The sequence below is a fragment of the Aethalodelphis obliquidens genome, unplaced genomic scaffold (genome assembly GCF_003676395.1).
Source record: "Aethalodelphis obliquidens isolate GAN/ISIS:26980383/991018 unplaced genomic scaffold, ASM367639v1 scaffold7, whole genome shotgun sequence".
NCBI lineage: Eukaryota > Metazoa > Chordata > Mammalia > Artiodactyla > Delphinidae > Aethalodelphis > Aethalodelphis obliquidens.
Genome location: NW_020837951.1, coordinates 19,093,406 through 19,119,375, shown reverse-complemented (window position 1 = coordinate 19,119,375; position 25,970 = coordinate 19,093,406). Strand labels below are relative to the sequence as shown.

General features: G+C 44.3%; 1 long non-coding RNA gene across 2 annotated transcripts in view; it reads left to right on the top strand.

Moving 5' to 3' along the window:
• Window positions 1–25,970, top strand: part of LOC113619775 (uncharacterized) — a 187,672-nt gene that overhangs the window by 7,485 nt on the left and 154,217 nt on the right. Inside the window, exons 1-3 of one of the 2 annotated variants that reach the window (XR_003432526.1) lie at window positions 8,823–11,648; window positions 20,975–21,069; window positions 25,637–25,842. This is a non-coding gene — a long non-coding RNA (uncharacterized LOC113619775). Of the gene's footprint in view, window positions 1–8,822; window positions 11,649–20,974; window positions 21,070–25,636; window positions 25,843–25,970 lie in introns of those variants that run through there. The other variant, XR_003432525.1, reaches the window with a different exon arrangement.

The following is a 25,970-nucleotide window of genomic DNA, read 5'->3' as shown; positions in this document are numbered from 1 at the left end:
ACATATTTTCAAAGAATTCCAGCAAAGGATGATTTTTTTTGTGTTCCGTGGTTACCCATTCTTGGTTTAACAAATCAAATAAGAAACTTTTCCTTGAAACTAACCTAACTCTTTGCTGTTGTAACTTTTAAACACAAAATCACACTTAACATCAAATCATCTTGAAGGGATTTACAGGTGTGTTCTTACCCTTGTATTTCTTTTTTAGAAAGTTGCTGTGCTTGATCAAACCAGGGTCTTAAACGTGGTAAATGTATGGGTTCAAATGAAGAGATGTGTATTCTCATCCATAATGCAAGAAGGCCTTAAAAGATGGTGAATACTAAAAACACCAGACTGGGGATTTGGATACCTGGGTTTTAGTCCCTTTATTGTGTGACCTTGAGAACTCTAGCAGGCTCTCCTCATTCTAATGTATCTAGCTATCTGCAAAAGAGTTTGTGCCTGGGGAACTTCTGTGGGAAGAGGATAAGAGTTTTAGGGCATGGACCTACAGACCTTTATTTGAGATAACTGTAGAGGTAGATTTACATATAGTTGTAAGAAAAAATAGAGAGAGATTCTGTATACCCTTTACTCTGCTTTCCCCAAAGACAACATCTTGCATAACTATAATATTGATATAATACCACAACCAGGAAGTTGACACTGATATTCAGATTCTATCAGCTTTATATGCGCTTTTTTGTGTATATGTATTTAGTCCTGTGATGTTTATCACATGTATAGAATCCTGTGACCAACGCCACAGTCAAGATACAGAAAATCTCCATCAGAAAGATCCCTCGCGCTGCATTTTATGGTCACAGCTGCTATCCTTCCCCTCTTCCTCCCTTAATTCCGGGCAACTACAAATCTACTTTACAGCTTGGAGTTACCTTATTTGCCAATGTAATATAAATGAATCATGTGGTCTGTGTCTTTTGGGGACTGGCTTTTTTTTCCCCACTCAGCATCACTTCCTTGAGGTCTATCCAAGTTATTGTATGATTAATACATCATATCTTTTAATTGCTGAATGGTGTCCCATGGTATGGATGGACCACAGTTTGTTTAACTAGTTACCCACTGATAAACATTTGGGTTATTCCCAGTTTAGAGTTATTATGAATAAAGCTGCTATGAATACTGCTGTACAGGTTCTTGTGTGAACACGTTTTTATTTCTCTAGTGTAAATGCCCAAGAGTGAAATTGCTGGGTCATACTGCTGGCGCATATTTAGTTTGTAGGTAACTGCCAGACTCTTTTCCAGAGTGGTTGTATCATTTTATTTCCCACCAGCAATGTGTGAAAGAACCAACATCCTCTCAGCATCCTCTCTCTAGAATTTGGGGTTACTACTCTTTTTTTTTTTTTTTTTTTGCGGTACACAGGCCTCTCACCATTGTGGTCTCTCCCGTTGCGGAGCACAGGCTCAGCGGCCATGGCTCACGGGCCCAGCCGCTCCGCGGCACGTGGGATCTTCCTGGACTGGGGCACGAACCCGCGTCCCCTGCATCGGCAGGCGGACTCCCAACCACTGTGCCACCAGGGAAGCCCCTACTACTCTTTTTTATTTTAGCTATTTTGTTAAGTGTAGAGTGATATCTCACTGTGGTTTTAATTTGCATTTCCCTAATGGCTAACAACATTGAACATCTTTTCATGCACTCATTTGCCATCTGTATAACCTTTTTGGTGATACAGACATCTATTTTGGCTGCTACAAGGTACTTCTCCCTTCCTTCTTGATTCTCAGTGGATTCTAAGGCAGAGGTAAATAGCTTACAAATAAATAATGAGCTATTGTACTTGAGCGCTTACTATTGGGTACAATATAGTGTTCTAGGTGATGGGGTAAAGCAGTGATGAAAACGGATAAAAATCCCTAGTTTCATGAAGCTCATATTCTAGTGGGCGGAGATGGCCAGTAGACAGCAAAAATAAGTTACATTTATAGTATAGTAGATGACCTTAGTGCTTTAGAAAAAAATTAAAAAACAGAAAAGAGAGCCAGGGAGTTACCTTAGTTGCAGTTTAAAATACGGTGGTCAGAAGAGGCAACCTTTCCTGAGAGTGGACATTTGAGTGAAGACCTGGAGTGAGGGGAAGCTCTGTGGGTGTCTGGTAGAAGATTTCTCCTGGCCTTGAAGCAGGTGTGTTCAAGGAGCATCAAGGTGGCCAGGATGGCTGGAGCAGTGTTGGAGGAGGGTGACCACACAGGACTTCTGGGGTGAGAGTTGGGTAGGACTTGGCTTCTCCTTCAATGAGTTGGGGAGGGTTTGGAAGGTGTGGTGCAGAAGGGTGGCAGGTTCCGATTTCAGCTTCAAAAGGATGATCCTGTTTGCTCTGTTGAGAGTGGCCTGAAGACAGGAGGGTGGCATCAGGGAGACCACGTTGGAAACTACTGCAGTTTCCTAGGTGAGGAATGATGGTGGATTGGATAGGGTGGTGGCAGGGAGGATCGCAAGAAATGGCAGATTCAGAATATATTTTGTAGTAGAGCAGATATAATTTCTTATTGAGCTGAATGTGAATGAGCGGGAAAGATAAGAGAGAAGTCTGAGTCCAAGTTCTTGGTTGGAACATCAGAAGGATGGAGATGCCTTTCATGGAGACAAGGAAGACTGGGGGAGGGAGTTCAAGATCTCGGATCAAGATGTGCATCCTTGGGGCTTCCCTGGTGGCGCAGTGGTTGAGAGTCCGCCTGCCGATGCAGGGGACACGGGTTCATGCCCCGGTCCGGGAGGATCCCACATGCCGCGGAGCGGCTGGGCCCGTGAGCCATGGCCGCTGAGCCTGCGCATCTGGAGCCTGTGCTCTGCAACAGGAGAGGCCACAACAGTAAGAGGCCCGTGTACCGCAAAAAAAAAAAAAGAATGTGCATCCTTTAAGGTGATTTAGACACCAAGTGGAGAGGACATGATGAGGAGGCAGTTGGATGACTGGGGTCCTGGGGAGAGGCTTGGGTGGAGATATTAAATTTTGGGTCACTTCTGAGGCAGTACCTATCACATAGTTAGTGATTTAAAATGGAGGCTTCTTTTGTAATCACAGGTCCTCATGTCCTTAATGCAAAATCCTCGGGACCAGGTTTTAGAAAAGCATTAAATTGAATATGAAATTGCCAATATCTGACTATTCTTGATGTACAATAATAATAATTTTATTATTTCACTGTACTATTTCACTGTAATAGTACATTCCAAATGCCTTATATTATGTAACACTCCCAGTGCGGTCTGGAAAAGTACTCTATAGTCAAGCATGGAGGTATTTCTGTAAGTCCAACATACTCATACTGAGTGGGATTTATCTACACACACACACTCACCCTTTCAGGTCAGCTTTGCTGCCAAAGGCATCATAACAGTGTTTTACATTTGTGTCTCACATTTTTAGATTTTGGATTGTGAACTTGTATTATTATCGTTGTTGTTATTATTATTTTACCATTCTGTGTGGCATCCACAGAGTTGAATGAGTGGAAGGTACTGAGAGGCATATTTCAGCTCAATTTTAAGCCTGTGTCAGTACTCTTCAATGATAAATCGTGGTGCTTCCAAAGGTGGGAGCTCTCTGTCTTATCAGTAAATACAAGACCTGAATAACCACTTATTGGGGGATATTTTAGGAGAAATTCAATCATTCGAGAGATGATTGGAGTTGATGTCTTTTACAGTTCTTGATCTCACTGAGACAGGATGACTAAATCCTTTCTACTCTTCAGGCCTCATTCTCTGCATCTGTAAAATGGGGACAGGGAGTTGAACTTTGTGAATGCTGAGGTGCTTTTGGCATTAACGTTTTCAGGGTCTCTCTGATTCTCTGTATCTTCTCACTGGTTTCCCCCCCCACACCATCTCTACACATCCTTGTCTGCTAAGTAACCCTTGTCCATACTGTACCATGGCAATTTCCCCACGATGTGCAATGAGGGATTAGCATGGGCAGCTGGGAAAGGGAGGCCGAGGTTCCCCTGTTGCTTCCCAAATTGGGAAAAAGTCATTTTTCAGGAATTACTTCTTGACCTCTAAGTGTGTTTTGACTTGTGCAGCATCCGCAGTCTTCCTGGGAGATCGCTAATCCAGGGCACAGCTTCACCTTCCTGGAATGGTGTTCTTGTTGCAGGGCCTCCCCTTTCCAGTTCTGTTGGGAAATGAGTTATTTGATGAAATAATTTTTCTTTTTTTAAAAAAAATATTTATTTATTTATATTGAAGTAGAGTCGATGTACCATATTATATAAGTTACAGTGTACAATATAGTGATTCACAATTTTTAAAGGTTTATAGTCATTATAGGATGTTGGCTATCTTCCCTGTGTTGTACAGTGTATCTTTGTAGTTTATTTTATACATAAGTTTGTAGCTTTTAATTTCCCATCCCTATATTGCTCCTCCCCTTTTCCCTTTCCCTGCTGGTAGCCACGAGTTTGTTCTCTCTATCTGTGAGTCTGTTTCTTTTCTGTTATGTTCACTAGTTTGTTGTATTTTTAAGATCCACATATAAGTGATATCACGCAGTACTTGTCTTTCTGTCTTACTTATTTCACTTAGTATAATACCCTCCAAGCCCATCCATGTTGTTACAAGTGGCAAAATTTCATTCTTTAAAATTTTTTTTGGCTGAGTACTATTCCATTGTGTGTGTGTGTGTGTGTATGTATGTGTGTGTGTGTGTGTGTGTGTGTGTGTATATATATGTATGTGTATATATATATATATATATATATATACACACACACACCACATCTTCTTTATCCATTCATCTGTTGATGTACTCTTTGGTTGCTTTCATATCTTGGCAATTGTAAATAATGCTGCTCTGAACATTGGGGTGTGTGTATCTTTTCAAATTAGTGTTTTTGTTTTTTTCAGATATATACCCAGGAGTATGTATCACATGGGTCATATGGTAGTTGTATTTTTAGGTTTTTGCGAGCCCTCCATACTGTTTTCCACAGTGGCTGTACCAATTTACATTCCACCAACGCTGTACGAGGGCTCCCTTTTCTCTAAATCCTCGCCAACATTTGTTATTTGTGTTCTTTTTGATGATAGCCTTTATGACAGGTGTGAGGTGATATCTCATTGTGGTTTTGATGTGCATTTTCCTGATGATTAGTGATGTTGAACATCTTTTCATGTGCCTGTTGGCCATCTGCATGTCCTCTTTGGAGAAATGTCTATTCAGGTCTTCTGCCCATTTAAAAAAATATATTTAATTAATTAATTAATTTTCTTGTCTGTGTTGGGTCTTAGTTGCAGCACGTGGGCTCTTTCTTTGCAGCACACGGGCTTCTCTCTAGTTGTGGCGTGCGAGTTTTCTCTCTCTCATTGAGGCGCATGAGCTCAGTAGTCATGGCTTGTGGGCTTAGTTGCCCCACAGCATGTGGGATCTTAGTTCTAAGATCAGGGATCGAACCCGTGTCCCCTGCATTGGAAGGCGGATTCTTTACCACTGGACCACCAGGGAAGTCCCTTCCGCCCATTTTAATTTTTTTTTTAAATTTTTTTTTAATTTTTAATTTTTTTTTTGTGGTACACGGGCCTCTCACTGCTGTGGCCTCTTCCGTTAAGGAGCACAGGCTCCGGACGCTCAGGCCCAGCGGGCATGGCTCACGGGCCCAGCCGCTCTGCGGCACGTGGGATCCTCCTGGTCCAGGGCACGAACCCGTGTCCCCTGCATCGGCAGGCGGACTCTCAACCACTGCGCCACCAGGGAAGCCCCTGGCCCATTTTTAAATTGGGTTGTTTGTTTTTTTGATGTTGAGTTGTATGAGCTATTTATATATTTTGGATGTTAACCGTTTATTGGTCATATCATTTGCAGATATTTTCTCCCATTCAGTAGACTGTCTTTCATTTAGTCAATGGTTTCCTTTGCTGTGCAAAAGATTTAAGTCTAATTGGGTCCCATCTGTTTATTTTTGCTTTTATTGTCTTTGCTTTAGGAGACAGATCCAAAAAAATATTGATACTATTTTATGTCACAGAGTGTTCTGCCTGTGTTTTCCTCTAGGAGTTGTATGGTTTCCAGTCTTACATTTACACCTTTATGCCCTTTAGACTTATCAAAATTCTCAAGCAGGTTAGAGCCAACTGGTCCACTCCTAGGCACCTGCTCGAGAGAAACTCTTGCACACATTCAACAGGAGGTACGTACAATGACCTTTGTCATAACAGTCACCACGGTAGAAAAAACCTGGGTGTCACCAGGAAAGGTGGTGAATAAAGTATGGCAAAGCCACCCAGTGGGGCATTATACAGCCTTCCAAATGGAGGAACAACGCAACATGCCTCAATATGGATGAATCTTAGCAAAATGATATAAAGTGAAAGGTTATATACAGCAAGGTTATATAAAGAGGTTATATCCAGCAAGATTATATAAAGTTAAAAACAATGCATGTGCCTGTACACACACAGAAATACATACGATACAACTAATTAAAAGGGAGAATAAAGCAATGATGAACACAGGACCCAGGATGATGGATACCTGAGCTGGGGCAGTTAATGGGTGGCTGCAAGAGGTTTCATGTAGTGTCATATGATCCCCTCAAGGTCCTGGCTTTCATTTTACATCATTGGTTAATTGGTATTTACAACGTTATAACTAATTAATTAATTACAAGGCAGTCCAAGCATGGACCATGATGTGTGTGACATGATCCAGGGATTATGACAGTTCCAATTCTGTCTTTTTGAGATCCAGAAATAGACAAGAAATAAGAATCAGTGGGTGCTGCGTCTGGTCCTAATAGACTTTCCAACGAATCACGTGGATGGGTGTTAGTACATAGATTTCAGGGTATCTGTTCTGGCCTCACAGAGGAATGTTTTTATTTCTTCTTAATTCTTGATTCTGGTCCAGCAGCTGATGTTGCTAGATAAATGAAGTCTTGTTGAACCTGGTCCCATTGTTAAGTCTTTCCTTAAATCAACATTCCTTTAAAAGGGCCAGGAGTTATGATTGTGTATTTGTTGACCACTTGATTATGGTAAGAAAATGGTGGAGAGCTGTCTCTGGACAGATGACATGTTCTGGTTGGGAGGAGAGTGCTTGGGTGAAGAGAGGGTTGGAGCAAATTTGGAGCAGGCAAGATGGACACTGAGTTGTCTTGGCCAAACAACTAGACTCTTCCCTTGAACTCTTTCTTCCTTCTCTGGCTTTTATAGTATTCAATCAATAATGTTGCTAAGTTGTGAGGCCTGGCTGTGGCTGTGGGCATTCTCTGATTCCTCGGATACCTACTCTGTGGCCCAAACTCAACCAGAAACTGGATACACAGATGTGACCCAGATCTGAGGCTGAACACCATTATTATTTTGCCCTTGTCTTATTCTCTCTCAACACGGACAGCATTGGCTCTTAGTGCAGCATTGCATCAAGTGGATCTTGCAATAGAGGAGCAGAGGGCTCAGCTATGCAGCTGCATTCACAGTGGTAGCCCCAGGCAAAGTTAGAGCTCCCTCCTCTCAGTATGTCTAGCCCACACCTCAGTTACTGAAGTCTTACCACACTGCATTGTCATGGTGCATTTACACAGCTCTCCCGCCCACTAGCCTGTGAACGGCTTAAGGGTAGAGACTATGCGTTTTTCCTTGCCAAGTCTCCCAAGTTCAGGACAGAGTGTAGATGCTACATGAATGTTGAGGGAGCATCATGCATTTCACCTTGCCATCAGCGCCCAGTGACTGGGACCTCAAAGTGCGGACAGATTGTCACTGTTTGGAGGAGTCCAGGGAAGCTCAGAGATAAGTGGGGGGTGGTTTGGTTTGGCCTTTGAAGTGGATTTCATGGATGGAGATGGAAGGGGAAAATGGGGAGGAGTGGTGGTGATCGTGGGGTGGGGATATTCAAAGTAAATAACAACTGGAACTGCGTGCCTGCTGATCCATCATATTTGGTGGCAAATATCAATAATACTGCTGTCCCGGGGTCTACCAGCTGCAGGTCAGCCAGGGAGACGAGGAGGGGCCTGGGGTTTGGGTGGTGAAGAGGTAGAACAGGAATAAATGTTTCCCCATCAGCATCTTTGTTCCAGCTCTGCATCAGGAACTTCCTATACATGATCTTATTTGATTCTCACACAACTTTGGCAGGTAGGCACTATGACTCCAATTTTTAAAAGTAGGAAAGAGACAGTAGAGGGGTGATGCAGCTTGCTCAGAATTACCCCAAAAGTGAGTAGTAAAGCTGGAGTTGAAGTTGAACCCACACCCCCAAGTTCCTAGCGTGTGCTCTGCTCCCTCTGCCATCCTGTCACACTGCCACGTGTGGAGGGTGTGGCCAGTGGAGGTCAGGGTGAGCACCAAGGCATGAGGCAGGAGCCATTAGACACATCCAGAGGACTGTGTGGAGGAGGGGCAGGAGTGAGGCTGCAGCAGAGGGCTGGGCCGCTCCTGAGGCCGGGGTGGGTGTCCGTGGTCAGGGACATTCTATGTATAGTCTGTAAACCTTCACCCTTCATCCCCGAAAAAGTCCGCAGTGGCCACACCCTTGTCATGGGCTTTCTGGGGAATGTTTCTGGAACTGGACAGAGAGCTTGGGCAGGGAAGGAGGGCAAGGCACTGCCCTGGAACCAGGGCCAGAGATGATTCTGGAATTTAGAAGGGAGAGGTTGAGCACAGGTTTTCAGCCTTTGGGGCTGGAGATGAGTAATGTCTGTTTGGGGGAGGAGCTACAATCTAGGGATGAAAAGGAAGTGAAAAAAGAGAATCAGAGGCAGAAGATGTGACTGAACAAGTAAATGGTTTTAGTTCCAGTTCTGGTGGGAGAGAAGCCCAAGGACTAATTTCAAGGGGCCGTCAGAAAACGTCTGAGTGGTATATTGATGGAGACAGTGTATGTGGGGGAGAGATAGAGTGAAGATTGGGAGAGAGGAGAAAAGATTCACGGGAATAGAGAGACAGACTGAGGTGGAGGCAGAAACATACAAAGGTAAAAGGAAAACACAAAGACACAGAGACAACACCCTGGAGATCCAGATGCACATAGAAACCAGGGCAGTGAGAGAGAGAGAATCAGAGAAGCAGAGAGATAGGGACAGAGACAAAGAGAGAAAGGGGAAGCTACCCAATGGATAGCTGTGTTTAATGGAAAAAAACATATAAACTTCTTGAGAAGGACTGCATCCTGGCCCTTTGGGCTTCCTGGGAGGAAGGGTTCTTTGGCTTACCTGAGGTGCTGGATAGTCCTAAGTCTCTGTGCTTTCCTCACTGACAGGTGGAAATGCTGGGGTAAAAGGCCACCTACAATATAGACTTCCCCTGTAACCACAGCATCCCAGTCCCGGAAGAGGCCTCAGTGCTGTCTCCTATCGTCCCATCTCACACCTCTGCTTACAGCCCTCCAGTGAACTGCAAAGACCAACCACTTAGTACTAACTCTCAGAATATTATTCTTTAGGCTGAGCCACCTCCCCGCGACTTTCAGTTTGGGAGCATCACGTGAGCAAATCTGGTGCTGCTTTTCCACTTGGCTCTTCAGGTTGTTGATGACAATGACTGTGTTCCCACATGGTCTCTCTTCTTCAGGACCATGATCTTTGGTTCCTTCACTGGTGTTACCGGTTAGGACAGGCTAAGTTATGCTGTAGTAACAAACAATCCCAAGATCTCCGGCGTTCTCAGGAACAAATAGTTATTTCTTATAGTAAAGAAAAAATAATCTTCTAACTGTTAAAGAAAAAAAAATTATTCATGACCCTTGTTAAAGAATAGTAAGGAGACTTTATTCAAGGAGGGTGGTGGTATTTCGATGGATGTAGGGGCCACCACAACAAAGCCTTGCAGAGACTGGACCCAACTCCAAATATAGCATATGGGCAAGTGGGAATTTATAGCCAAGGAGCAGGGTGGGGATCAGTGGATGGAAAGTTGCTAAGGAGAAATATCAGGAGTAAGGGGGATTCTGGCTGACAGGACCTAACAGGATTCTCACTGAAGGCGGGCCAGGGTGACCACACCGTCACCTGGGTGGGGGGTGGAGGATGAAGACCTGAATAAATATTGAGAGCCATCAGATATGCAGGATGGAGGATTCTGGCTAAACTGACTTGGCAGGATTCTTGCTAAAACTGGACAATGCAAAGATGAGCACTGAAGCTCGAAAGTCAGAGTCTACTTGGGAAGACAGTTCCCTAGAGCCTGAACAGAGTTGGCCGAGGAGAGAATCTTTGTCATTTGCTCATGCTCTGTGTTCACTGTGGGCCAGAACAACGGCTCCAATTCATATTCATTCCAGGACCCAGGCTGGTCAAGCAGCCTCTCTCTGAGCTCCTGGGAGTCCACCTAGGAGAGGAGGCTGGGCGCACGGGACAGCGGAGCATGCGCGTTGCCTTCCGTCCGCGATGTGACGCAGCACGCGGACGCCCTCCGGGTCGTCCCCGGCCCCAAGCCAGGCGCTGCCGTGTGCCGACCGCCAGAGGAAGCGCACCTTTAATCTGATCGTTCTACCTAAGTTCTACTGGGCTTTACCATTCAGTGCCTTTTAAAAATCTCATCACTTGGGGTCTAGAAGCAATTGGCTCTTCTGTAGCTCCAAGATGGAAAAGGGCATCTTATCTTCTTTGGGCTTTGAATGAATGAGAAATAAACCTTTATTGTTTTAATCCACTGAAATTTTAGGATTTATCTGTTTTGACAGCTACTGTTAATTATTTTAATGCAGAAATTGGTAAGAAGTGGAGTGCTCCATAACAAAAACATAAAATATATGATATCTTAGTGATCGGGGACAGGTAATGGGGAAGTGAATTGGAGACTGGAAAGATGGAGGTAAGAGTATTCAGTGACAAGGTATTTGTAACGTTGTTGCTTGTGGTGACTTGAAAATGCAGAGCTTGCACTTACTGTACTTGTCATTCCAGGGAAGGTGTAGGAAAATAGAATGATGGTAGCGTGGCTGCATTTGGCAAGGTATTTATAAGTATGGGATGAGCTCAGAAAATTCTAAGGTGGATTGCAAGCAGAAATTAAGGAGAGAGAGTCCAGAAATGTGAGGCCTTGAGGGTGGAATAGCATACTGCTTTATACATCACACAATAAGAGATGGGATTCAATAAGGATTTAAATGGCAAAGGCCCAGCAAAACCTGTCAGTTGGAAAAATGATGCAGGGCATAGATCAAGTGAAAAGAGCAGACTTCTCATTGATTTTTCCGTATAGTCTCAAGATAGCTGCCATTGGCTTAAGAGAGAGAGAAGCAAGGCATGAGAAAGCAAGGAAAAGGACAGATTTGAGAACTATATCTTAAAAAGAACTTTGGTTGTGGTCAGTGGAAATAGATCAGAAACCTATTACATTACTGGGTGAAATGCAATGCCAAAGAAACCGTGAGCCTGGTCTAGAAAATCTTTGAGGCTTAAAACAACCCTTGGGATGCCAACCTTCCACGAACAGAAAGTAGACTAAGAAAAAGATACAACACCCAGGAGGGCATAAATCCCTAATACTTACTTCATAAGTGTCTAAGGCAGGTCATGGCTCCTAAAAGGGGGACCCTGGGGTCATGAGAACAGTGGATAAGCATTGGTTGCTCTGAGAGGAAATTTATTCCCCCTTACCCAGAGCAGGAGGCTTCCTGAAGTCTGCCCAGCAGGATTTCAGAACTGCTCCGGATCTGTGACTCTTGTATGTTTCCCATTCTTTCCAAGCAGGTATGTTTTTTCAAAAAAAATTTATTTTACTTTATTTTATTTTTTATTGGAGTATAGTTGCTTTACAATGGTGTGTTAGTTTCTGCTGTACAGTGAAGTGAATCAGCTATGTGTATACATATATCCCCTCCCTCTTGGACCTCCCTCCCACCCCACCCCCATCCCACCCATCTAAGTTGTCACAGAGCACCGAGCTGAGCTCCCTGTGCTCTATAGCAGGTATGTTGATTGTGATTATCCTGCCCCTTTTAGCCCACTGTATTTTGGATAAGTGGTGTGTATGTTGGGGGAGAGGGATGGCTGGGAGAGAGGGATATATAATTTGTCCTTTTAGATCTTACGTGTAAGGTAGTGATTCTAAACTGGGCAACATTTGGCAGTACCTGGGCATTGTTGATTGTCACACTGGGGGAGGGATGCTACTGGCATTTCTTTAATAGAGGCCAGGGATGCTGCTAAACATCCTACAATGCACAGGACAGGCCCCCCCCCACCCCCAAACAAAGAATTGTCCAGTCTGAAATGTCAATATTAGGTCTAGGGAATACACTTTGGTCTAGGGAATAAAAGTTGTAGCATCCTGACCTAATAGCAAGATTAGTGAGCTTCACCTGCAAATAAGAAAGCCTGAAGTGGAGTTGGTGCACATTCCTTCCTTCAACACTTAACTGAGTGCCTGCAAAGTTGGGGTGGGGTGGGGAATTGTCAGGTATTAGTGCTAGTTGCTGCAGTAGACAACCTCCCTGAGTCTTAGTGTCTTAAACAATAAAAGTGTGTTTTTCGCATCATGTCAAGGAAAACCTGTTTTTCTCCCGAACAACTAATATGTTTTTTTCTTAGGGGCATTGTGAGCCCAGTAATAGATTGATTTTCCTCCTTGAGTTGGCTACAAGGAAGCTCATCATAACAGCTGTTCATTGCTGTTTACTCACGTTCCCTGGCTCATCTTCCGATTTGACACTTATTTGCCCATGACTTCGATTTTTTTCCATCCCCGCCCCCTAACATTGCATGTACTTTTGTTTGTTGCCTCAAAATACCAAAATACCTTTTGGGGATGAGGTGAGCTATAGGGTAAATGAGTAACTCAAAAGCATTCTTGCTGGAAGATGGCTGCTGTTAAAGGGAAATTAGGGAAAGAGTAAGTATCCCTTTCCTTCTTTAAAAAGGAAAGTGGAGCTTTGGGCCCTAGCTTGAAAATTTTCAGAATTGAAAGTGTTGTTTGGGCTTGGGATCTGCAAATAGCTTTTGTTTTTCATTCTGCGGTTTTACTTACCCCTTTTGAGTTGCTGTTTTAACAATCCAGACTCCCATTTGCTTCAGCTGGCAGAGGGAGACGAGGAAACCTTTTCTCCAAAGTCTTTTGGGGAATCACTGCATGCAAATGTCTTTGTCTCAGAAGGAAGCTGTCCTGAGGTTAAGTCTCTGTCCGCTCCTGAGAAAGCAGCATTCAGAGTTGGTGTTTTTCCTTTTGCTTTTCTGTTTCCAAATATGAAACAGTCAAGGAGTCAGGAGACCAGTCACAAACTCGCCGTTTCTGATCTCTGAAAAAAAAGTGGGCTGAGAACCCACCCAGCTTCACAGTTCTCGTCTGTGTACCAAAAGAGTAGGCTAATCAGTGAAATGTGCTTTCTGATGACTTTGGCTGAGTGGAATTTTAGTGACACCCAAACCGTGTGTTCGGAAGAAGCTAGCTCTGCTCCCTGTAAGCATGGAAAAAATGTTGGGTTTGGAGGCCCAGGCCAGGGTCTCTCTGGTGAGCTTTGAGAAGTGGGTCAGCGTGAACCTAGGGGCCCCACCGCCTGGCTTCCAGTCCCTCCTGCATCTCTCAGTTGTGTAATCTTGGGCAAACCACGTTGCCTCCTTAAGCCCCAGTGTCTTCATTAGCCACAGTGGGATGACAACAATAGAACCACGTGTCATAAAAAGTAAATGATACATTACTCATAAAGTGCTGGGCACATTATGCAACATGTATTCGTGATTGCTTCCCTTAATTGGGTAGGACACTGCTGGATTGGAGTGTGGCCACCAGAAGGACTGAGTCAGGATGGCCTCACCCTGGGCCTCTTGGACCTTCCTTTCCCCTCTTCAAAGAGGTCGGAAAAGAAGTGCCCCAAATGGGGAGCGGGAAGGGCATAGAAACATCCTCACGGAAAGCTTCCAGAAGTCCAGCTCTTAATCTGCAGAATCCTCTTCCTCTCCATGTAATCCCTCCTTGGGACATGAGTTGCTTTCCCTTTTCTCTTTTTGTGCAATGAATAGGTTAAATTAGGTCATCTCTAATCTAACGTATTTCATTTCACCCCAGTTTAGATATTTTGCATTAAATTAAAGCAGGATTTCTCAACCTTGGCGGTACTGACGTTACTGGGCAGATGATTCTTTGTTGTCCTGTGTAGTGTAGAATGTTCAGCAGCAGCGCTGGCCTCCACCCGCAAATGCCAGCAACATCTCTCCCCCAAGTTGTGACAACCAAAAATGCCCCCAGACATGGCCAAACGTCCTGAGGGGTGGGGGCAGCACAGTTGTCCCAGTCGTTCACCACTGACTCAAGAGTACTTAAATGTGATCATGCTGGCCACCTTCATCGAGCACTGCTTTATGCTCGCCACAGTGCTGAGACTTCCATGCTGGAATCTTATCCAGTCCTCACAATATCTTGTGCAGTAGGTATTGATAGCTTCTGCTTAGCAAATGAGGGTGTTGAGCTACTAATAAATGATAAAACTGGGATTTGAACCCATGTTTTCCCAACATCAGCACCTGTAATGCTTCACCACTTTAAATGTTTAGAAACACAGGGGCAGTCTTTTGAAAAGTACGGCAATAGGGTTTATTTAGTAAGAACACAGAATTTGGAAACAGACAGACCTCATTTAGAATATCAGCTCCAAGCTGATGAGCTCATCATCATCTCCTCAATGAGCTCCATTTCTTCCATTGTTAAATCGAGGGTAATACCAGCCTCGTAGGTTGCTGGAGGAGAGAGACACCTGGCACTCCAGGTCCTTCTCCAGCTAAATGATATGCTCGACAGTGATGGAGAACACTGTTGACATTTCTTTCATTCCTTCCCTGCAGCCCTGGGTGTGCTGTCAGCAGTCCTGGGGTGGATGAAAACCTCATGCCATAGTGTATCACCTCATTACTGGTCCCACCCTCATTTGGGTGTCTACACCTTTCTTCTGAGCTCCAGACCAACGTAGACAGTGGTCTTCAGAAAATCTATACTCAGTACAACCAGAACTGAAATAGTCATGCTGTCCCTAATCTACTTCTCCATTGTGTCCCCTTCCTCAGTGACCCCAGTCACCTAAGAGAGGACTCTGGGAGTCATTCTTGACTTCTCCCAGCTCCTCACTCCCCGTAGCCAAGCAGTAACCAGGTACTGTCCATCGCACCTGCTGAGACCTGCCTGCATTTATCTGCATCTCTCATCCTCTCTGCCTCTGCCTATGCCCCTCACAACCCCCTTCTCCCGCCCCGCCAGCCAAGTCACCATACCTTGCACCAGGGTGCTGACAGTGCTTTCAAGCCAGTTCGCTTCCTCCACACTTGCCCTCACAATCCATCCCCAAAATGTGGCCAGAATAATCCTTCTCAGTTGTGCTTGTGCGTCTGACCAAGTCTCTCCCTCCTTATTCTCAGGATAAAGCCCAGTTCCGTAACTGGCACTGAAGCGCTTCTCATTCTGGTTCCATCTTCTCTTCATCCTCACCTTTGGCCTCTCTCTCCATCTTTTTCTCAGTTTCAGCCATGTGGAGCCACTCATAATTTCTCAAAGGGGCCATGCTCTCCCTTCTCTTTAGCCATCTGTATATGTTTTCGCCTAGTAGAGAACACTTCCAGGCCCCTTTTGCTCTGGCCTAGATAACTCCACCCAGCCTCAGCTTAGAGCTCACTTCGCCTTGGGAGCCTTCTCTGATTCCCTAAACCTGGTCAAGCACTTCCTTGGACTTCCCCACTAAGGCAGTTACTGTACTGTGCTGTCACCACCTGTGGACAGGTCTGTCTCCCCCACTAGACTGCAGTTTTTCTGGGCGGCCAGTGTGCCTTTTTCTATAATCCCCAGTATCCAGCACAGGCCTTGTTATAATAAATGTTTGTAGCACAAATGAATGGTACTCAGTGTTGCATAAGTTAAAGAGTGGCTGTCAGAGGAGGGAGGAAACCAAGGCAGTGAGTTAACAGAAACTGGTCCTGAAACTAGCTCAGAGACCCCTCTTTCCATCTTGAAATCTCCAGGAATTCAACAGGAAGATTATCCTATTTGGTGGAAATGTGACTCAGGTACCTTTATCTTTGACATTAAGATAGATAAGAAACCATCTTCGTACCTGACAAGGAACTTGTGTTCCTTTTTGTGGTATAAATGTCAGATGGAGAGGGTCAAAGAACCAGGAGCGATATGACCTAGGATTCACTTTCAGCTTAGCTGTAAGAGAATTTATGAATGTGTCTTTCGGATGCTGTAACTTGAAAACCTAGATGAGCTTCTGGTATGCTTTAGAGCAGGATTTATCAACATTATGGTGACAAAATTGGCCCTGGTTGAGAATCATGGAACTAGAGGAATTAGAACGGGAGTCCATCTGAAGGAGGCAAAGGAGCACTGGATGAGAGTTGCATTTAAAGTTCATTGCCAACTTTGCCATTTACAGAAGATGTTTCTCATAAATTCTATACGAATCCAAAAGTAGGATGTTTGACTTTGAGGAAATCAGCTTGATCTCCGTGGATTATAGCCTCCTCATCTGAAGTAATAGAATAATGCAAGTTCAGAATGTTTTGGATCCTTCCAATTTCAGTTTTGGACTTAGGAGTGATCAGGGAGGTGGAATGAGCTCAGAACTGGGAATGAGGACCTATGGCCTGGCAGCTCCAATCAGCCGATGAGATTTAGGCCTCTGCTTGCTCAATATGGCCTGTTTCCACAGGCCAACTCAGCTCTCTTCCTAGAGCTTCTCAAGATCTCTCCCAGGAAGCACTGTCTCACTCAGTCATTTTTGGCTGTTCTCCCTCCCCAACAGCTAAGACTGCCAGAGCTGGAGAGTGCTTAGGAACGTTTGGTCTGAGCCCTTTGTTAGAGAGGGGGAATCTGAGACTCAGAAGAGGGATGAGACTTAGCTGAGGTCACACAGTGAGTTCGAGTAAAGGCCTCTTACTGACCAAGTTTCGTTCTTTCTTTCTTTTTTTTTTTTTTTGCGGTATGTGGGCCTCTCCTGTTTGCAGAGCACAGGCTCTGGACGCACAGGCTCAACGGCCATGGCTCACGGACCCAGCCGCTTCGCGGCATGTGGGATCTTCCCGGACCGGGGCACGAACCCGTGAACCCTCCATCGTCAGGCGGACTCTCCGCCCCTGCCCCACCAGGGAAGCCCTCTTTTTTTTTTTTTTTTTTTTTTTTTATTAAACTGCTTTGTTAAGGTATGATGACATGTAAAAAGGTGTACATATTTAGTGTATATAACTCAGTGGGTTTGGGGATAAAGTATACACCTGTGAAACCATCACCACCCTCAAGGTCATAGGCAGATCCATCACCTTCCAAAGTTTACTCCTGCCCCCTTTATTATTATTATTAAATTTTTTGGTGGTAAGAACACTTAACTAAGATCCATACTCTTGGCAGATTTTAAGTATACAATACAGCATTGTTAGCCATAGGTGCTCTGCTCTAGAACTAGTAGAGCTCTAAAACTTACTTGTCAGTGTCAGTTATGACCCAAGTTTCCTTCTCCCGCTCTGTGCTAACTCTGGGAGCTTACCCGTGTCTGTTCAACTCTTGGTGGAAATCTTTATTTCATTGAAACTTAACATGTCTTTGGTTTTATGCTTCCTATATCCTGATTTCTGCTTGGTGATAGCCATCTAATGCAAACATAGGACCATAACGCTTTAGCAAGAAATAATGTGTTTACCTCCAGCAGAAACATTTGGCTTTTAATTGAGCTTTGAAATGAAAGCTCAAATTTGAGCTAATGAAATGAAACTAATAGTAGGAATTTGAGACACTGGGCTAGGTTTAGAAAGACTTTTGGAACAGCTAGATCCTTTTGGGAAATTCCCCATCTTTGGAGGTCATGTAGTCTACCCTTTCATATAGAGCTGCACACTGGGGTTGTTTCCCATCATGTGATTTAGAGGAAAGCACCTGGGCTGTGGACATAGGTTCAGATTCCAGCTCCACCTCTTCATAGCTGTGTGAATTTATCACAAGGATAACACCAGTTTTGAATGGCACGTGTGGGCTGGTCACGTTACATTTATTATTATTATTATTATTTTTTTTTTTTTTGCGATACATGGGCCTTTCACTGTTGTGGCCTCTCCCGTATGCTAAATTGCATTGATAATGTCTCCTTAGAAGTATTGCTGGCAGGATTAAATAAAATAATGCCTGTATAGCACCTGGTACCCACTGAGTGCTTGATAGATGGTTAGTCTTCTCTTTAGCTCATGTTAGTTTAATGTCAGTTATGATTTATGAAGTGCTAACTTGGCGTGGGCAAAGTGCTAAGTAAGTTTACAGACGTAATTTCACTAAATTTTGCAAAAGTTATGTGAAGGAGGTTAGTATCATTTCCCCCTATTCCCACTGAACGAATTGAGGCACAGAGACATGAAGGAAACTGCAGAGTCAACCAGTGAGGAAATGGCAGAGTCAAGATTCGCATTCAGGCCTGGCTGACTCCAAAGCAGTGCTCTTGCCCCCTTGGCTATGCTCACCCTTCTAACTGCTCAAAGCCACACCTGAGCTTCAGAAAATCTCAGATGCCCCAAGCTGTCCCCTTGGCATGCTTTTCACCTTGTGAGACTAAAATAAATGCAAATTTCATCTTAATTAGTAGATCTCTTACTGTTGGTGCCTTGAGGACCATCTGAGCTCTATTTTTTTTTTTTTTTTTTTTTTTTGCGGTAGGCGGGCCTCTCACTGTTGTGGCCTCTCCCGTTGCGGAGCACAGGCTCCGGACGCGCAGGCTCAGCGGCCACGGCTCACGGGCCCAGCCGCTCCGCGGCATGTGGGATCTTCCCGGACCGGGTCACGAACCCGCGTCCCCTGCATTGGCAGGCGGACTCTCAACCACTGCGCCACCAGGGAAGCCCTGAGCTCTATTAAGCCTTGAGGATACTGGAGTCAATTCTTGCTTTATCTTCGGTGAATGTCTAATTCAGACTCATATCCATCCCTCTTCCATCCTGCCCAATATGGCCTCAGGGACTTCAGACTAATCTTCAGCCAAATTGCAGTGAGATCTAATTAAAACCGTTCATGGTCTGCACCCAGCTCACCCAGCCAGCCTCATTTCCCAACATACTCTCTCCTCCTGGAGCCCCCTTGCGAATCCTAGCTTCCTCTGAGCCCTTTAACCTGTCAGATCCCTGTTCCTCTGCTCGGAACAAACCTGTCTTCATTTGATTCAAACTTCTTCTCTCCAAACCCATGCCTGCAAGTGTGAAAAAGTTGGGTAGGGTCAGAGTCACATTTTTTTTCAGACCAAAATGATGAGACTGGAAGCCAATTTTCTCTTCATTCTTTATCTGTAAGAGCTCACTATGGTGCCAAAACCTGTAGGCCCTAATAAGTGCCTGGTGATAAAAGAGGAAACTTCACATGGCACACAAGCAAGGTATGGAGGCAGACAGACCTGGGTGTGAATCCCAGCACTTCTTATCTCTCTGGTCTGAAACAAGTTATACTGAACCTCTCTGTGCCTCAGTTTCCTTACCAGTAAAGTAGGGACAGCAATGTGGTTGTTGTTAAGATCCAAAAAGTCCACATCTGTCATCTGTAAAAGCACTTGACACTGCTGTATTTGATCGGAGCAGATGTTTGCTAAATCATAGTGGGACCATGAGTTGCTCTTCTCTGATCTGACCTCACGGCATTTTCTCTATATCTCTTCCAGCCACTGAACACTTTCCACCTTGGTTGTGGTAAACTGGATGTGTACAGATGTTCTCCTGCTACTCTGAGCTCCTTGAAGAGAGGCCTCATAGCAGACTCGATTTTGACTTCCTGGTCCACCAGGGCCATGCCTTATATAGAAGTGGTTAATAAATAGTTCATTAAGAAACAGAATAGATGAAAGAGAAATTTGCTCCAAAGAGGAATTTGTGATAATCACCTTCTGAAGGTTGGGATCAAGTCTACCTTGGTCCACAGCTGTGTCCTCATCACTTGGCACAGGGACAGGTGATAGCCAGAGTTTAACAAACGCCTACTGAATAAATGAATATGGGGTCCAGGAATATTTAACTTATCAGAGTCCATGGAGCTCACTTGGACTGATGCCTACCTAGTCTCAGAAGGAGAAGCTGAGGCCCAGGGAAGGGGAAGGACTGCCCAGTTTCACACAGGGACTCAGCAGCAGGTAGTTTAGAATACCTGGCATATAAGATTTTCTATAACCTGGTACAGCCATAGCTCTTGGTTGACAAAGACTGACTCTGTGTGGCCAGTCAGAACTGAATCTAGCTTAATTCTCGTGCGCTTCAGTGATTGGCAGGAGCTGAACAAACCAGAGGATAAAGGGGACTAAAGCATTCGAGGGGTTCTTTTTGGGCTGAGATTCAGTGCATTCCTAAATCAAACTGAGTCTTGGTTATTTTTTCGTTGTGTGCCTTGACTTTTACCATGTGGAGTTCTACAACCAGATTCTGCCTCTTTTTTTTTTCCCCCAAGTTGTGCTAAACCATCTAGTTATGCTAGTTAGGCACATTCTCCTTGGGAACCAGAGTCTTGCCTTACAAAGCATCAAGGTATGTTGTGTGGCCCAACACAATAGTTAGTTAGAGTCAAATTCTGTTTTGGTTTTCTAATTCTGAACTCACTTTGTTTCCTTTTCTTCATGGCTTTTCTGAAAAATAAGTCTTTCCTGTGATTCAGATGGGTCCATAAAGAATTACATAAGAAACTAGAATGTAAGCTTCACGAGGGCAGAAACTTTGTTTTGTTGCTACTGTGTCCCCAGTACCTAGAATAGTGGCCCTAATGTTGGTGGGAGTTGAAAGAAAGAAAGAAAGGAAGGAAGAAATGAATGAATGAATGAATGAGTGAATGAATCCGCTGTTCCTTGAGCATGCAGAAGAACCTTAAAGACTGGTGCTGAGAGATCCTGAAGACATCTGTACTTTTGCTTATAACTAATTGTGCGGCATTGGGCAAGCATCCTCACGTCTCTGGATTGCTGATTGGTCTGTAAAATGAAGTGGGTGGGATGAGTGGATATGAAGAGGATTGAGTTCAGTAATGGATATGAAAGTATTTGGGAAAAATACTTTGCTTTCATCATTTTCCTTTCTTTAAACTTTCTCTATAGGAGACTCTCCAGATATGTTTATTTTTGGACTCTTGTGGACAACCAGCTGTGCACCAGGGTGGATTGTGAAGACGTTGCTGGATGGTTTATGGCAGGTGTGTTATAATCAGATCAAGTATGTGTAAGTGGCAAAGACTGAGGTATTTTCTGGAAGTTTGTACTGGGGGTAGTGTTGTGTGCCTCCCTGATGGGTTATGCTCAGAGCTGCATCCAGAAACCATCGAGGAAGCTGGAGAGGCAGAGAGAGCAGCACAGAAGTTCGTTGAGCTGCTTTGGAAAAGCATATCAGTAAAAGTTAAAGTTGAAACTTCGGGTTGTTCAGGTCAGATTTGTATCCACAAAAGGGTGGGAGAAAAAATGAGGAAAGGTGAATAATATAGGGCTGAGAGACCGAGAGAAAGCAAGTGAGGAAATGAGGTTATCAAGAGTTGATTCACACTTGACCTCTTGTAGTTGTATGACCTTGGACAAGCCATTTTGAGAAGAGCCAAGTGTTGTTTCAGGCCCTCTGGGGGGTAGAGATGAGTATAACTCAGTCTCAGCCCTCACAGCCCCCGGAGATGCAGGCAGGCAAGGCAAAGATGAGTGATGACTGCAGAGCTAAAGGATGTATAAGATTCTGTGGGAATAGAAAAACGGGAGGGAATTAAACCTTCTTAAGTGGTTCTGGGAAGGTATTAAAGAGGAGGTGGTGTTTGAGATAGGCATTACGGGAAGAAGAGACCTTTACCAGGTGGAGTAGGAGTGATGATGGGCCAGGTGGCACTGTTCTCAAAGGAGAGAATTACTTGCATAAAGCTGGAGGCAGGAGGTAGCATGGTGTCTTTGGGCAATCGATTGTGATTGGGTACAGCTCCATCATAGGTAATACGGAGAAGAAAGCAGGGAAGAAGGGAGGGCACAGATCATAAAGATCCAGTGAAACCAGGCTCACTGGGACTTTTGTACCTGTAGACAGTGATAAGCTATGGAAAAATTGTAGGCAGAAGAGGAACACGGTCACATTTACATTTCAAAACGATCATTCCACTGCTGTGTGGAGGATGAGGTGGAATGAGAGAGGCTGGCAGGAGGGCCACCAGTGCCTGTGGCACTTGTCCAGGTGAGAGATGATTGAGGCAGCAGCCAGGGATATGGGATGGGGGCCTCAGATTCCCCATATATAAAGTCAAATAAAGTTAAATACTTTTGAACCCAAGTTTCTATGGTAGCCTCAAAGACAAAAATAAAGTGTTGGAGGTTGGAGATACCTGGGAAATGAGTGTCCTCAGGAGGAATATCATTTTGTAGACTCCATAGTTCCATTGGCTGAGTGTATTGGGGGGAGGGAGTGCTCCAGTTTTCATAACAGCCCTGCTAAAGGGAGGGGAAACCATGTTGTGAAACTCGAAGAATGGGAGCTGAGGCTGGGTATATTTGAACGATTGTAGGAGAGTCTAAGTTTGGAAGAATCTTGAGAAGACAACCTGTTGAGTGCTCTCAACCTCTCTACGACATGATTACTAAAGACATTGCCCAACCTCTTCTTGGTCCTTCCTGTAATGAGAAGATATTCACCTCCTGAACTGCCTGTTCCATTGCTGAAAAGTCTCAACACTGAACATCAACCCATCTATCCCATTTCTACCCCGCCTTGGCCAGGGAATGGAGTGTTTTTGAAAGAGACTTTCGTAAGAATCCTTGCACAAAAATGCCTGATTAACAAAGGCATTACAAAAGCAAGCCATTGCCTTGATTGAAATTGATTTTCATTTTTTTCTCTTTTGAGACCCAGTAGTATTTCTAGCTTCATGTCAGAGAGAGACAGAAACATGGTTGAGCTCAAGGAGGATTTTTGTCAAAATAGAGCTCTGGGTGTCAGATAATTCTAATGCCAGCTGTAGCTGAGGTGGGTCCATCTGTGATGAGGAAGGAGTACACGATGAGGAAGGAGTACACGTGATGAGGAAGGAGTACACGTACCCAAGGAAGGGTCAGGAAGGCCACAGGGTACAGGCTGAGAAAGCCAGAATCCATTCTTGGTATTTTAGGGATGGTGTAAAAGCCCTGTCCTAGGATGAACATGGGAACTGTTAAGAAATAAGGAAGAACCTGCTGCAGTGAGTGTGACTAGAGGGTGGGAAAACCATTGAGGCAATGACTCCAAACGCAACGGACTGCTTACTGCCATCTCTCACCCCTACTTCCCTTATTTTCCTCCTACTCCCAACCTCTTCTTCCTGTTTTTTCCCCATAGTCCCCTGTCTAAATTGGCTAACTTCTCCCTCCTTTTCCCATCCAGCTCTTTCTCACTCCAGGTCTCTGTCTCATTCCTCATATAGAGGCAATGCCTTATGTGTTTATGATGCTTTGCAGTTCACAGAGTCAGTTGGAATACATGATCTCAAAAACCTCACAGCCACACTTATAGGAAGGTGCTGTCCCCATTCTGCAGATGATGAAAATGAGGCTATGGGAGATGAAGTCACTTGCCAAAAGACGCATAGCCATGTGGTGGCCAGAGGCAGGTGATGACTCATGCTCTTTTCTCCAGATGTCACTCCATCACGCCAACTTTATAGATTAAGTCTCTGGTATTCCAGTGTGCTGACTTATGCTGGATCTTCCCTGAACATAAGAAACCGAATGATCTGATCATTTAAAGACCCCAAAGGATGATTGCTTTCTTCTGGAGAGATTTTTAGAGAAGGTCAAAGGAGAATTTGTCTCCCTGAAAGTTTTCTTGAATTCTGCGGAAGTCTCACTGGCCATCGGAGTCTTTTAATGTCCAGGCCCACTGCATTTGCCCAAACTCCATTCTGATGATACTGACACTGTGGGCAGAAGTAGACTAGAATCAGCATTGTGCTGGAGCCAGTTCACACTGGTCCGTTTGTTAAATTTTCAGGAATTTTGCAAGCTGGTTGTGAAACACAGCCATTATTGAAAATTATATAAACTTATAATCAAATGAATTATAATGAAAACAAAGGTAAGGGAATATTCAAGACAGCACTTCTTAATTATTTTACTACATTTTACTGTTACTATGATTATTTTACTCTTGAGGTTATTTACGTCTGTTGTAGCTGAATGGTAAAAATATGATATAATGATATTACTAATCTCTTACCAACTCTGTGCTCCATATCATCACCTTGGCAGCTTGAAATTGGCCATGGGAATATTTACACCATGGAAATTGGCAAAAGCTACAAATCAAGGCCCTTTTTCTTCCTTAGAGAACCAGTTATTAAACATGTACTAGCCCAGCACTGGCTAGGATAGGTGAAAGTTTATGGTAAGTGGGCCTCCAGAATCCTGAGTGCCCAGCTTGGTCTTCCTCCCTGACATCAGGAACTTGGGCAGAAGGGTAATGATGTCTAGAGAGGAATGGAGAAGAATGGAGAAAATAGACATTAGGCGGTCACTCACTGTTTGCCCTTCCTTCCTCTACCTTGGTGGTAATAATAACACCAGCAAAGGTATATAACATTTAACACCTGCTATGGGCCAGGTACTGTGTTAGCCGTTTGACACACCCTAGACTGTTTAAATCTCACAAAGGCCATATGAGGTGAATATTACTGTTCCCATTTTAGCGATGGAAACCCACAGTTCAGGGAAGTGGAATAATTTGCCCAGATATACCCAGAGTGAAAGAGGTAGGGCCAGGCTTTGAGGCCAGGTTGGTCTGATCCCAAATCAGTGCTTTTTCTGAAATGCTGATAGGAGGGAAGTCATCGACACCCTAGGGACCACCCTATACATCTGTTCTTGCCTCTAGAAGCTCTTTTGTTGCTGTGGATCAATGATATTTCAGGTGTCTTTCATTAAGATTAATCACTAATTCCAAATAGAAGCCAAATTTGAGGCATCTATTCATTTATCCAAACAAGTTTTTGAGTGCATATTGTGTACCAGGCACTATCTAGGGGCTTGGGAGCCAGCAGTGGACAAGACAGACAATATCCGTGCTTTTGAGGAGCTAATGGACCAGCAAAGAGTCAACTTTAGGCCTGGTGACACACAGGTCTTATTCTGAGGTTATTGTGTTCAGAAAACTGGGCAACAATCATGTGCTCTCCTGCCGTCACCAGGCCTTGCCTACAAATGGCAATATCCGCCTTTGGGGTTAGCAGAACTCCCTCTCTCTCCCCTCTTTCGAAAGAAGCTTGGTCACCAGTTGTCAAATTTGGTACTGCTGCAGAATAGGAAAAGTGGCCCTGGACACTGTCTGAAGATCGTTTCCCCTTCCGGGTGAGGGGATCAGAGAGGGATGTGTCCATGGTTTCCTCAAATCGTGGTTTCCTGTTTGGGTTTGTGGTTTAAATCCCTATGTTTGGCAGTTACGTCAGCTATAGACCAGCTAGTCACACAGGTGAGTCAGTTCTACACCCCCCGGGACAGATTTTGATGTTAGAGGGGAGAGGTGTGTGATTTATTATTATTTCATCCTTCTTTTGGGGGAGGAGAAGCAAAGCTAGTTGTTTCGGGAATTTTTTTCTTCTTCTTCATGGGCAAGGTCAGGCCATTCTAGAGTGCTTTACTGCAGCCACACTGAAGTTACTAACGGAGATATTTCCTGAAGCCTATATTTTGGCTGGGAAACATACAATAGCACTGTTTTGGTAGGTAGAAGGGATGCAGTCATTTTGATCTACGTAATGTTGATTTCCTTAGGCTACCTGGAGTCATTTCTCCTGTTGTGATGATGATAGAAACATCTTGAAAAGCCTAGAAACCTACAGAGGAAAGTCCCTCAGGAAGCTTGATTGTTGAACATATCTGACCACAGCCTCATCCAACTGTGATTGGTTTTCAGTTATCAGAAGATTTGGGCTTTCCGTGGCTGCATCATCTTCCCCTCTTGCCATTTGTAAAGAGAGGTGAGTATTGATTCTACTTGAAAAGTATACCCAGAAGATGGCCTTCATTCCAATGGAATGATGAGAGTGGCCCATTGGTACTAGGAAATGTCAGGCTGGGAGTCGAGAAATGAAAGAAAGGAAAGCAC